General features: G+C 40.4%; 1 pseudogene; it reads left to right on the plus strand.

The window, feature by feature from the left end:
* Window positions 1-7436: 7436 nt before the first annotated feature.
* On the plus strand, window positions 7437-9804 carry LOC141500072 (carnitine O-acetyltransferase pseudogene; annotated as a pseudogene).
* The last annotated feature ends 2479 nt before the right edge of the window (window positions 9805-12283 follow it).

Raw genomic sequence — 12283 nt, forward strand, 5'->3', positions numbered from 1 at the left:
TCTTGATGCAATGCACTTATGTATAGTGTGTATATATGCATGTCTATACATACATGTCAAGCAGGCCCATTAGATGGACACTAAGTTGGGTCTGGAATTAAAATGGAGGACAATATACTATATTGTCTCTGGGAAATTATCCAGTGTTTTCAATGATATTAAACCATAACTTAATACCAAAGCTCATCTTTTTAACATCAATCTACACCTGTATGGCAACCAGTCTCAGGATGCCATAATTTCTAGAGAATCAGAATTATAGATAACCCAGAGAACAATGGGGCAGACTAACTATAAGGACTTAAGGGCAAGAAGAGGTACAAAACCATTGGTAGACTTGAGAAGTGAGCCAATCAATCTAGAGAGTAATTGAGATCTTTGCTAAAGGGTCATGAAATTGTGCATACCCTTTGATCTAGCATTGTCACTAATAGGTCTGTATCCCAAAGAGAACATAAAAAAGGGATAAGGAATTATTTATATTTATTAGATATATTTATATTATATTTATAGTAGCTGTTTTGTGGTGGCAATGAATTGGAAATTGAGAAGATGCCCATCAGTTGAGGAATGGCTGAAAAAAATGTGGTATGTGAATAATGGAAGACTATATTGTTCTATAAGAAATGATTAGAAGGCAGATTTCAGAAAAACCTGCAAAGTCTTAGATGAATTGATGCTGATCAAAGGGAGCAGAGCCTGAATAACATTGTACACAGTAATAGCAACATTGTGTGATGATCAGCTATGATAGATTTAGCTCTTTCCAGTAATACAGTAATCGAAGGCAATTATAAAAGTCCTGGTGACCCAAAATCCCATGCACACCTAGATATAGAACAATGGTATCTGAATGAAGATTGAAGCATATTATTTTCACTTTTTTAAAAATTTGTTTTTTTCTTGCTTGTGTTTTTTTATTTTTGTCCTGATTCTTCCTTCATGACAAAAATATGGAAATATGTTTCATATGATTATATGTATATGTATAAACTATATCACATTGGTTGCTGCATTGGGGAAGGGGAGGAAAAGAAAAGAGGGAAAAAAATTTGGATCTCAAAAATCTACAAAAAAGGAATGTTGATAACTATCTTAACATGTAATTGAAAAAAATAAAATATTATTAAGGCAAAAAAAAGAGGTGGCACAAAAACTATCACCAAGGAAATGAGTGATTATTGTAGTGAGAAGACAATGTGAAGAGAGAAGTAAAAGTGCTGCAGTGTTAGCCTCAACATATCAAAACACTCCACTCAGTCAATCAGATAAAATTTATTAAGCCAGGATTTGCTAAGTGTTCAGGAATATAAAAAAAGAAAAAACAAAACCTCTGTTCTCAAACAGCTAACAATCTAAATGAGGCAACAACGTGCAAACCACTATTGACAAATGATTGCATACAGACCAAGTTGGGGATAGTCTCTTCCTCAAATTCATTCACTTACTTCATTAATCTAATACATAATTTCACCTACACAATTTTCTTGTTATTTGACTGAAGACTTTACTTCTCCCAGATACTTTTCACCATAAGTCTGTCTAGTTTAAGGACAGATAACAGATTTCTTATATCTCTCTCATAACCTTGTTTTCTGGTGCTCTCTTAATCTAGCTTCTAAGATTAATAAAGCACTCTGGGTTAACTTAATAAAGAATGAGATTTCCCACCCCCATCCCTATGAGTTTTTAGTATCTTCTCTTTCTTCAGATACTTCTCCAAAAAAAATTAGGATAAGTTGTATCTTGGTCCCTCAATGCTCATAATGGCTTGCTTCCAGCATGGACTTCCTCCATAAAACTGGATGTTTTGCTATCTTTACTGCCATTACTAATCATTTCACAAGTATGTTCAGGATTTTAGTGTTAGGGTCAAGTGTGGTGGTTTTATTGTCTTTGATGGAGAAAATAATTTTTAAAATTATTTTTGTATATATTTTTCATTTTTCTTGTTTATGCTTCTTTTATTTTTCTATCTTGAATGTCCTTGGAATGACTACTAAATTGGAAATTTTGGTACTTTTCTTTAAACTTGTTTTACTCTGTCTTGATTCCCTTTGCTTTATGAGACAATAACATTTATAATCTAACATACTTTTTTTGTAAGATTTCACAAATGAGTTTCTATTCCTAACATGGTATGGTAGCTGGCAGCTATCTCTCTCTCTGATAAGTGAATCCTATGTTTGATGATTAAGATGCTTTCTGGGATTTTTTGGTCCACCTGTAATAGCAGTTCCCTTCCATTAAATAGCAAATGGAAAGACCTACTACCACAAAACAATCAAAAATTAATTTAGAAAAATTACAAAAAACAATCAACCCTAAAGAAAAAAATCTGAGAAAATACCTCCCCCTTCTCCTTTGTAGAGGTGGGAGATGGTGTTGAAAAGTGTGGACAATTACAAATATTGTTGGAATTTCTCAATGCATGAATTGGTTTGAATGGTTTTCTTTCTCTTCTTCCTCTTTTTCTTTTTTATTCTAAAAACAATCTTTGTTAAAATGGGATTGGGAAGGCAAGAGGAAGAGGGAGGAAATGCAGTGATAAAAGAATAAAAGGTATCAAAATTTATTTTTAAAAAGAAAAGTAAAATTACATTGTTTAAACTGGGTGAAATTAGCGTATGTATTATAGAGGCTATTCATTGTGTTTACTTCCCGTTTTATTTTGAAGAATTCATTTAAATAGTCCCAAATTAAGTTATTTTAACTGAAAAGTAACTACCAGATTATATCAAGAACTAATTAAATATTTATGAATGTCAGCAATATACAAACAAAGGGAATTCTCAATGAGGGTACTAAGAGCAAGTAAGTAGGCTCTTGTAAGTCTTGTTCAATAATGGACTACATCTAACATTTTATAATTATCTGAAAGATGGAGAGGATATAAATTCCACTGTGTTTAATTGTTGATTATGGAAAAGCATTTGACTCGGTAAAATAAAATGTCACTTCATAGGCTTCTTTATAGTAAAATGTCTCCCATACATACATCAAAATCTTTCAAGATTCCCTAGTAGTTGGTGCCCTTTGGTATTGAACAGGACCACGTAAACCAACCAAGTGATTATTAGTAGACTGAGTTGTATAATTATGTTTATTATAAAGAGCAGTATGCTGGTCAAGACATCCTTCTCACTTGCCTTTACCAGGACTATTCCACCATTCTGCCTGATTGATAAAAAACAGAACTATTAGTGATGGTCTAGCTGCTGGAGTCTCTTGGCCTTTAATTGGTTCTCTTCCTCCTGTATCAGTGAGGCACCTTGGCAAACCATCAACACTAGGCAAGCAACAGCATATGATACCTGGCAACAAAATCTGACAACCCAAGATATCCTAATCACCTTCTGATAATGAACATCAGGTAAGTCATAAAACAGGAAAGATGGATGCTCACCGGAGGTATTCACCACTTTGATAAAGAAACTCTGCCAGAATCTAGTTCAAAGAGGAGTTTCCTTTGTGTGATTAGTTCCTTTAGATACTCCCATTTGCAAAAGAAATTGGACTGATTTCACCAAGCCCTAGCACATTGTTGGAAGAAATCTGTGTATATTCCAAAAAATTGACCCCTCCAACTACAGAAGAAAGATTAAAGGGATGATTAAAAAGCTATTGTTTGAATTTCAACCTGTACTTAGCTAAATACCACTTGTCCAAAACTATATGTTTTGTTCAGATGGACAGTGAGTTGAGTCTAGAGTTGAATAGGAGGAAGAAAGAGAGCTTCATAACTACTTTAGGATTCTCCTTTGCTGACCACAAACTTCCCAGAAAAACAAAGCCTTGTCTGTTCAATGCTAATAGTCTATTAGTATTATTAATTGGCCATGAGACATGAAATGTAATTGCAAAGAATTAAAAATTAGATTCTACAGAGTGTAATAATGAAGAAGCACATAAGTAAAGGCAAGCTATAAGGATATGAAGAACTTTCAAAAACAGCAAAAAAGGATGTTGTCAGGAATTGTAAGATAGGAAAAAAGCTGGACTGGTCATGTGGAAAGAGCATGGAATGATGAGTGGACAGCCACTATTCCCTTTGTGATGTAATCAGTTGAAAAAGTCCTCCAGTACATTGGATGGACTCTTCTGATGAACTTTTGGGAGGACATGGACTTAACACACAGGTTAAGCAGGTGTTGATAGATTCAATCTGCCTGCTTAGGAAGAAGTCCCAAATTGATGAGGTCATAGATCCATTTGCATCAAGTTGCACCAATTCTCTAGAACAATCCAACAGGATCTGCCTATCTGGTCTGCTCCTTAGACTGGAGTGCCAGAAAAAAAAAAATGTGCAAAAGAATTGATCAAAAGAAGGAAGAAGTGGAAGTAGATGATAATGGCATTTGCTTAGATCCTCCCAGATATGCATCATCTGTGTCTAGATGTTGTTGGCATTAAACCTTTGGCTAGCAGTTATTTATTTCCATTCAGACTTAAGGAAATTGCTTCCCTTGGAATAGAGAAGTTACTTTCCCATCTCAAAACCAGTGAACTCAATTTAACACCTACAGTTTACTTTAAACTTGTTTCTCTAGTCCCTGCTGCACAGCAGGGTGGGAAATGGCCATAGTGAAAAGGTACCTTCAGGTCTAGGGGTCACAGGCTGGATGCATTAAGGGGTGATGAGTTTCCTGGCTTGTATGAACTTGTGGGGCAAGAGATAAAAATAAGAAAGCATGAGAAATACCTCTAAGTTGCCTCTGACCATCCTAGAGGTATCATGTAGAAGAGAAAAACTTCCAGGGATTCCACCCTTCCCCTAGAACAAAGCTCCCAAGTAGATATACCTAGGAAGCTTCTGCCGCCTTGAAGAGTTTGAGGAAACCATCTCCATGATTGGGTTGTAAATACCCAGGTAAGGTCTGGGCAAGAAAAGGGACTTTGCTTCCTTGGCTGAACAAGTGCTCTTCAACTAGAGCTAGGAGGCAGCTCAGGTTGGTGCCCCACCCTGCTCTCTTTTAAGGACCTCCCTGCAGTCTCTCCCCAACTCTTCTGTTTTCATCCCCCAATTTTCCACCTCTTGGGGAATCTATTGCTCTAGAAGCCTGTGCCCAGCCTTGTACTTCCCAGAACAAAGCATCATTTTGCAGCCACCACTTCCTTTTTTTGGTGATCTCTCCTCCCTTCTCTAAAGGATGAGGGTAACTGAAGGAGTCTCAAACTCATTGGTGAGTTGTGGGAGGTGTCTACCCCAAGCAAAGGAAGTCTTCCTCTGGAGGAATGAGCAGATGAGAGCACCTTGTTCCAAAGGCCAAGAAGTCAGCTGATGCAAGTCTCATAGAGTACTTAGAGTTTGGTTAGACATTGAAGATACCAAGTTCATTCACTGCATCTAGAGCCATCACCAGTTGTCTTGGCTCTCTCTTGGATCATGGATATTGGATCATGATGGCTTTGAAAGAGAATGTACCTACTTAATTCCAATTTTCATACACCTCAAAAGGACATCACCCATACTTTACCAGTTCTTAAAATCCTGTGGCTACAGGCAAGTGATGAAGCAGTAGGGGTGGATACACTAGGAACTGTAGACACAACCCTGCACAGGTTGCACAGATCATAGGGGCATTTCCCCACTGAAAGCAGCAGTGGGATTTGGCAGCCTCCTGGGTGACCGAGCAGCCCTTTGAAGCATCATACTACTCACCTCCTGATGTGAAGAAGGGCTTAGAAAAGGTACCCTAAAAATTGTCTGCTTACCCAACCCTGGCCTGATTACCATGGCAGAAGGGGATCCCACAGTGCAATTGAGATACAAAAAAAAAGGTTCTACATGTATATCCATGCTGAACATAGATCCATGTTAATTACATGAGAAAAAATGATGTGACATCTTAAATGGAAGGTTCAGCATTCCACTGCATTTTCCCAAGGTCCAGTAGGAAAGTGGGAGGAAGCTGGGTTGTTAGATCCCTTGAAGGTCAAGATCCTCAACTGCCATGGCAGAAGAAGACCATGAGAGGCAAGTCAATCAAATGGCCTGATTTAGAGAGGGAGTTGAAGAGATGGATGGAAGAACAAAAGGCCATTGAATTTCCTGTGTCCAGGAAGATGGTTCAGCAGGAGGTCAAAAGAATTGCTGATGAAAAAGAAGTTATTGATTTCAAAGGAGGACACAATTGGTGCTTCAGGTACATGAAACAGCATGGACTAAGCATGTATACACACATTAGATTTGTCCAAAAGATGCCTGAAAGTTATGACCCGAAGGTCCTTGAATTCCACAATGAATAAAAGTTGGGTTCAATAACTTTGTTATACATTTTTTTCCAAATTTCAGGCCCCCAAATTAAGTTGCATCTTATATGTGGGGAAATACAATATTTTCGTGACCATACTATCCTACATGCACCATAGCTAAGACAGCCCATTCTGTTCCTTACCCTCTTTTTTTTACAGCCAAGAATCACTCTGATACACCTCCTCATTGCATTGGTAATAAACCTCCCATTTCACGAGCTCTAAGACTCAACTTGTCTAGGGTCCCTTTCTTATCATACAGTAGTGAGTCCATGAGGCCAGGATTGACATAGTCAGGGTCCATGGGATAGTTCAGAAACCCTTAAACCAAAGAGTTTGGATCATCAGTCCTACCACCCACAAAACTGAATGTGACCAGCTTTTTGACAAAGATCTCTGGGGTGGATGCCTTTTTTCAAGGATGAAGAGAAACTCTCAAGAATGAAACACAATTCTACTGAAGAAGAAATAAAACTTGCTGACAAATATATTTTTAAAAGAATGATACTAGCTAAGAAGTTTGGTTGGGCCAATGGAATAGGATAAGAAGTATGGATGTTGATGAGATTTTTGGATTGCTAGAATACATGTGAAAGATGGGGAAAAAGGTAGATAACCAAGGATGAATATATGGAGGTGGCAGGAGAATTAAAGTGGTTAAAAAAAAGCCAGTGACAACAAAAAGACTTTTTAAAAGTTATATTAGGGGCAAAAGAAATATTAAAGAAGAGATAGATAAACTGCTCAAGGTGAATGGAAAAATGTTAATAGGCAGGGGAGAAAGGGAACAACTATCCAATTCTTATTCTGCTTCAGAATTCAGAAAATGACTGACAGATTAGGAAAGACTAAAGAAAAAAAAACAAATAATTGAGAAGTGAAACCTAAATTAAAAGATAGAGAACACCTAGCTACCTTGGATGATGTCATATTTTAAGACTGATGGAATTCTATTGGCCCCAAAGAAGAGATATGAGAAGATAACTCCTCTCATACTTTTACAGAAATGAGAGACCAGGAGCATCTACATTTCCCCAGGAGACCATGCACTGCCATCTTTGAGCTGGGCTACCGTCCCACCACTGCAAGTTTCCTCCCAGCATGGAACAAAGGACACCATCCCCACAGAAAATGACAGACTCTTTCTACCTACATGGAGGGGCAAAGTGGCAGAGGCAAGAATGGGGAGCGACCATGACAGAAGGTGCTCAGGTTTGCTTGTGGAGGCGGGCACGCCTGCGAGGCCCACTGGAGCCTGCTGTACTTCTGTCAGAGCGAGGTGGGTGGAGGGGGCGCTCCGTGGGTCACCAAGATGCTGGCCTTTGCAGCGAGAACCATCAAGCCCTTGGGCTTCCTCAGGCCAGTCTCCTTGAGGAAGGTGCCAGGCAGGTTTCAGGCACATCAGAACTCCCTGCCTCGACTGCCGGTGGCCCCCCCCCCACAGCAGACCTTGGATCACTACCTTCAGGTCTTGTGAGTGAGGAGGAATGGAACAACACCTGCAGCTAGTGGATGAGTTCCGGACCTCAGGCGTAGGGCAGCAACTACAGAAGAGCCTGGAACAAAGAGCCAGGAAGACAGACAACTGGCTATCTGAATGGTGGCTAAAGTCTGCCTACCTCCAGTACCGACAGCCTGTGGTGATCCACTCCAGCCCAGGACTGATGCTACCCAAACAAGATTTTGTGGATTCCCAAGGTCAGCTGCGGTTTGCAGCCAAACTCATAGAAGGAGTTTTGGATTTCAAGGCCATGATTGACAATGAGACTCCGCCAGTGGAATATCTTGGAGGAAAGCCTCTGTGTATGAACCAGTACTACCAGATCCTCTCTTCATGCCGAATCCCAGGCCCCAAGCAGGACTCAATCATTAACTACAGCAAGGCAACAAAGCCCCCTGTACATATCACCGTTGTGCACAATTTCCAGTTTTTTGAATTGGATGTGTACCACAGTGATGGGACACCTTTCACCACAGACCAGATCTTCATACAACTGGAGAAGATCTGGAACTCTTCACTGCAAACCAACAAAGAGCCCATTGGCATTCTCACCACTAATCACCGAAACACCTGGGCCAAGGTTTACAATAACCTTATCAAAGACAAAACAAACAAGGCTTCAGTATGCTCAATACAGAAGAGCATCCTCACTGTGTGTTTGGATGCACCCATGCCACAGGTCTCAGAGGACATCTACAAAAGCCAGGTGGCCAGCCAGATGCTGCATGGTGGAGGCAGCAAGCAAAATAGTGGGAACCGCTGGTTTGATAAAACCTTACAGTTTGTAGTGGCAGAAGATGGCTCATGTGGCCCTGTGTATGAACATGCTGCCAAAGAGAGCCCCCCCATCGTGGCGCTGCTAGACCACATCGTGGAGTTCTCGAAGAAGCCAGAGCTTGTGAGGTCACTCATGATTCTCCTACCTATGCCCAAGAAGCTACGCTTCAACATCACCCCTGAGATTAAGAGTGATATTGAGAAGGCCAAGCAGAATCGCAACATTATGGTACAAGACCTGGACCTTACAATGCTAGTGTTCCATCACTTTGGGAAGAATTTCCCCAAGTCAATGAAGATGAGCACAGATAGTTTCATCCAAATGGCCCTAGAGCTGGCTTATTACAGAATCTATGGACATACCTGTTCTACCTATGAGAGTGCTTCACTCCGAATGTTCCACCTGGGCCATACTGATACTATCCGTTCCAACTCTATTGATTCCTTCTACTTTGTCAGAGCCATGGATGATGCTGACATGACGGAGCAAATGAAGGTAGAGCTGTTGAGGAAGGCAGTGCTAACACACTAATCATACACTGACAAGGCTATACTAGGGGAAGCCATTGACCGACATCTACTGGGCCTAAAACTTCAGGCTATTGAGGATCTCGTGAGCATCCCTGAAATCTTCATGGACACATCCTATGCCATTGCAATGCACTTTAACCTTTCTACCAGCCAGGTTCCTGCCAAGACTGACTGTGTCATGTGCTTTGGGCTGGTAGTTCCTGATGGTTATGGTGTCTGCTACAACCCCATGAGTGAGCGCATCAACTTTGTGATCTCTGCCTACAACAGCTGTGCTGAGACCAACACTGCCCGTCTTGCTCACAACTTAGAGAAAGCCCTATTGGACATGCGTACCCTACTACAGGAACATCCACGAGCCAACCTGTGAGCTATCTCTGGCTCAAGAGAAGAAATTGGGGAAAGACAGAAGGACAGGGTCTGACTTGCCATAGGCCTCTGAACTGCTAGGGCTGGCAAAGGAAATCCAGTTCCCTAGCCTGGCACTGCATGTAACATCTTCACCAGCCGATTCTGTCACTGCCCAGGACATCAGAACTGATCTCTTCTACCTTTTGACTCCTCCTGACACTTCCTTTCCATTACTCCCCTAGAATACAGGCTTACTTCCCATCCTACCCAACTCTTCCTCCCATCTTGATCTAGCTCCATATGGGCCCAGTACAAGAGGGATCCCTCTCCCCACAGCCCCAGCTCAGGGCCAGCACCAAATTTACTCTTACCTTCACCATCCAGCTTCCTTAGCTGTGTAATTATGGGGGGAAAGGGTGAAGTGTCTCAGTGACCTCACTCTCCCTTGTGTACTGGGACCAGGACTAGGCTTGGATTTCAGAAGTCAAGTGCCTTCAATATTTTCCCTGTTGTTCCCATCATAGGAGTTCCCCATTCTCCCTGGTCCCTAGCCCTATTCTCCCTAAGTGGGAGAAGCCCCTGGTGCCATCTATAATAGGAATTCTTGAGCTATTCAGCCATGTCTGAGCTGCATCTGACGATGGCTATGAGCTTCAACTCCTAATCCTCTGTCTTGAGGAAGAGGAAGTCAAGGGTGTTTGTGAAGGATCATACTGCAGCCTACTGCATCTGCACTGTTTACAAGGAATACCCCTGACTCCCTGGTGGAAGAATGGAAATAGTATATTTATTCTTGAGCTTGGGCCCTCCTCCTCCTTTTCCCCAATCTTTGATTTTTGGAGTAGTCAGAGGATGATAGACTTTATCTTGGAGAACTAGCCAGATTTGAGCCTCATTGGAGCCCCAGTGGAAGAAGGAGAGGGGAGAAGTCAGTCAATCTTCCTCTCACTCCACCCCAGGTTTGCATGAATTTGATTGTTCATGTTATGAGTCAGATACTATCCTTGATGGTGTAGCTAGTGCCCTGGGCCCCTTGAATCTGTCATTATGATTCCTGAACCATTGTGAATGATTGTATAGTAATAACGTGGGAATTAATAAAGGGGAAATCTGTTGGAAAAAAAAAAAGAAATGAGAGACCATATGGGATGGATACTATATATGACTTCAGATCTTTTTAATATATTATTTAGTTTTGTGGACTGTTATTTTCCCTTCTTTTTTCCTTACTTTACTATAAAGAATGGTGCTCTGGAAATGGAGGGGGGGAAAAGGAATGTAGTGGAAATTTTCCTCGCCTGTCAAAAGAAGACAAAGTAGCTTAGTCTTAGAACCCATTTCATCAGGGTGAGTAAAGATTCAGAAAGAACCTCAGAGTCTATGTCTACACTTTGTTCCATTTGCTTTCTGTCTATATTTTCATGTTAACAAGTAGAAACTGTACCAGGAAGCTACCTCTTTGTTCTCCCTTTCTCCTAGAAGCAAAGACCGTGGTTGTTGCCAGCTGGCTACTAAAAAAAAAGGAAATTGCAAAAGAAGAGAGAAAACGAACACTAAGAAACTCTGCTGCAGATTTAAAGAATTCTTGAAAAGTTCCCACTGTCTGCAAAAGGGAATTTCCAAAGACATCAGCATGCTGACTCATTCTGGACAGTATTTGGATAATATGACGGAAATAAGAACAAATTAAGAAACACAACAGAATTACAGCATGTCAGCTAGAAGGGATATTAATCTCCTCAATAACATGACCAAAAAATGATAATTCAGTCTTTGCTTGAAGAGCTCAGGGAGGAGGAGCCACCACTTCCTAATGCAACCCAAGGTTCGAGAGATTTTGGGGGGGAGGGGATTCTTTGTTTTTCAAATCATGTTGTTGGCAAATATTGAGCTTTCAGTCCACTAAAATATCCCAAGATTTTCTTCAAATCAAGTGCTTTGTGGAACTCTGCTTCCCCATCAGGTACTTGTCAAATTGATTTTTGGAATGCAAGGGCAATGTTTTACATTTTTCCCTCTAAAATTTCATCTTTCTATATTTCATCATTCAATAAACATTTATTAAGAGCTTCCCATGTAATAGGCACTGGTGCTAAGTCCCTGAAGAAACAAAGAAAGGCAAAAGACAGTCCCCACCTTCCAGCAGCTTGCCACCTTAATAAAGACAAGTATTCAGATCTCTCATGATCCTTCTGGAACCCATCACCCCATCTGTTTGCAATTTCCCATCCCAATCCCAGCTTTCTGTAAATTGATAATTGGATACAGACGCTATCTACCTTATAACCAAGTCATTGATCAAAAGTGTCTAAATAGAACAGGGCAAGCCCAAATTTATAGTGCTTTCCACTACAGACACTTTCAGCAAATACTCCAGTTCTTAATCCCTTTAAATGTCCCATTGCTGGCATATATCAATCAGGTCATTTCAGTGGAACAGTGAAGGGACTGTTAGGTCTTAGGTCAGGAAGACTCATCTCCTTGAATTCAAATCTGGCCTCAAACACTTACTAGCTGGATGACCCTAAGAAAGTCACTTAATCCTCATCTGTAAATGAGTTGGAGAAGAAAATGGTGAGCCACTCCAGTATATTTTTGCCAAAAAAAAAAAAAAATACTTGAAGGTCATGAAGATGAGGACATGACTGAAATGACTGAACAACAACAGAAAGTAACTAGAATATATCATTCCATCTGATTCATAAAAAATATATTATTATTGTGCTTAGCATAATAATAAGCATTAACACATGCTTGTTGATTGACTAATTGAATTCTTTCCCAAATGTCTAGGTGAAGTCTTCCAACACCATTCCCTGATCTACCAGCCTAATAACCCTGTTCAAAAAGAAAATAAAGTGAATCTGA

Source organism: Macrotis lagotis, chromosome X (assembly GCF_037893015.1).
Source record: "Macrotis lagotis isolate mMagLag1 chromosome X, bilby.v1.9.chrom.fasta, whole genome shotgun sequence".
Lineage (NCBI taxonomy): Eukaryota > Metazoa > Chordata > Mammalia > Peramelemorphia > Peramelidae > Macrotis > Macrotis lagotis.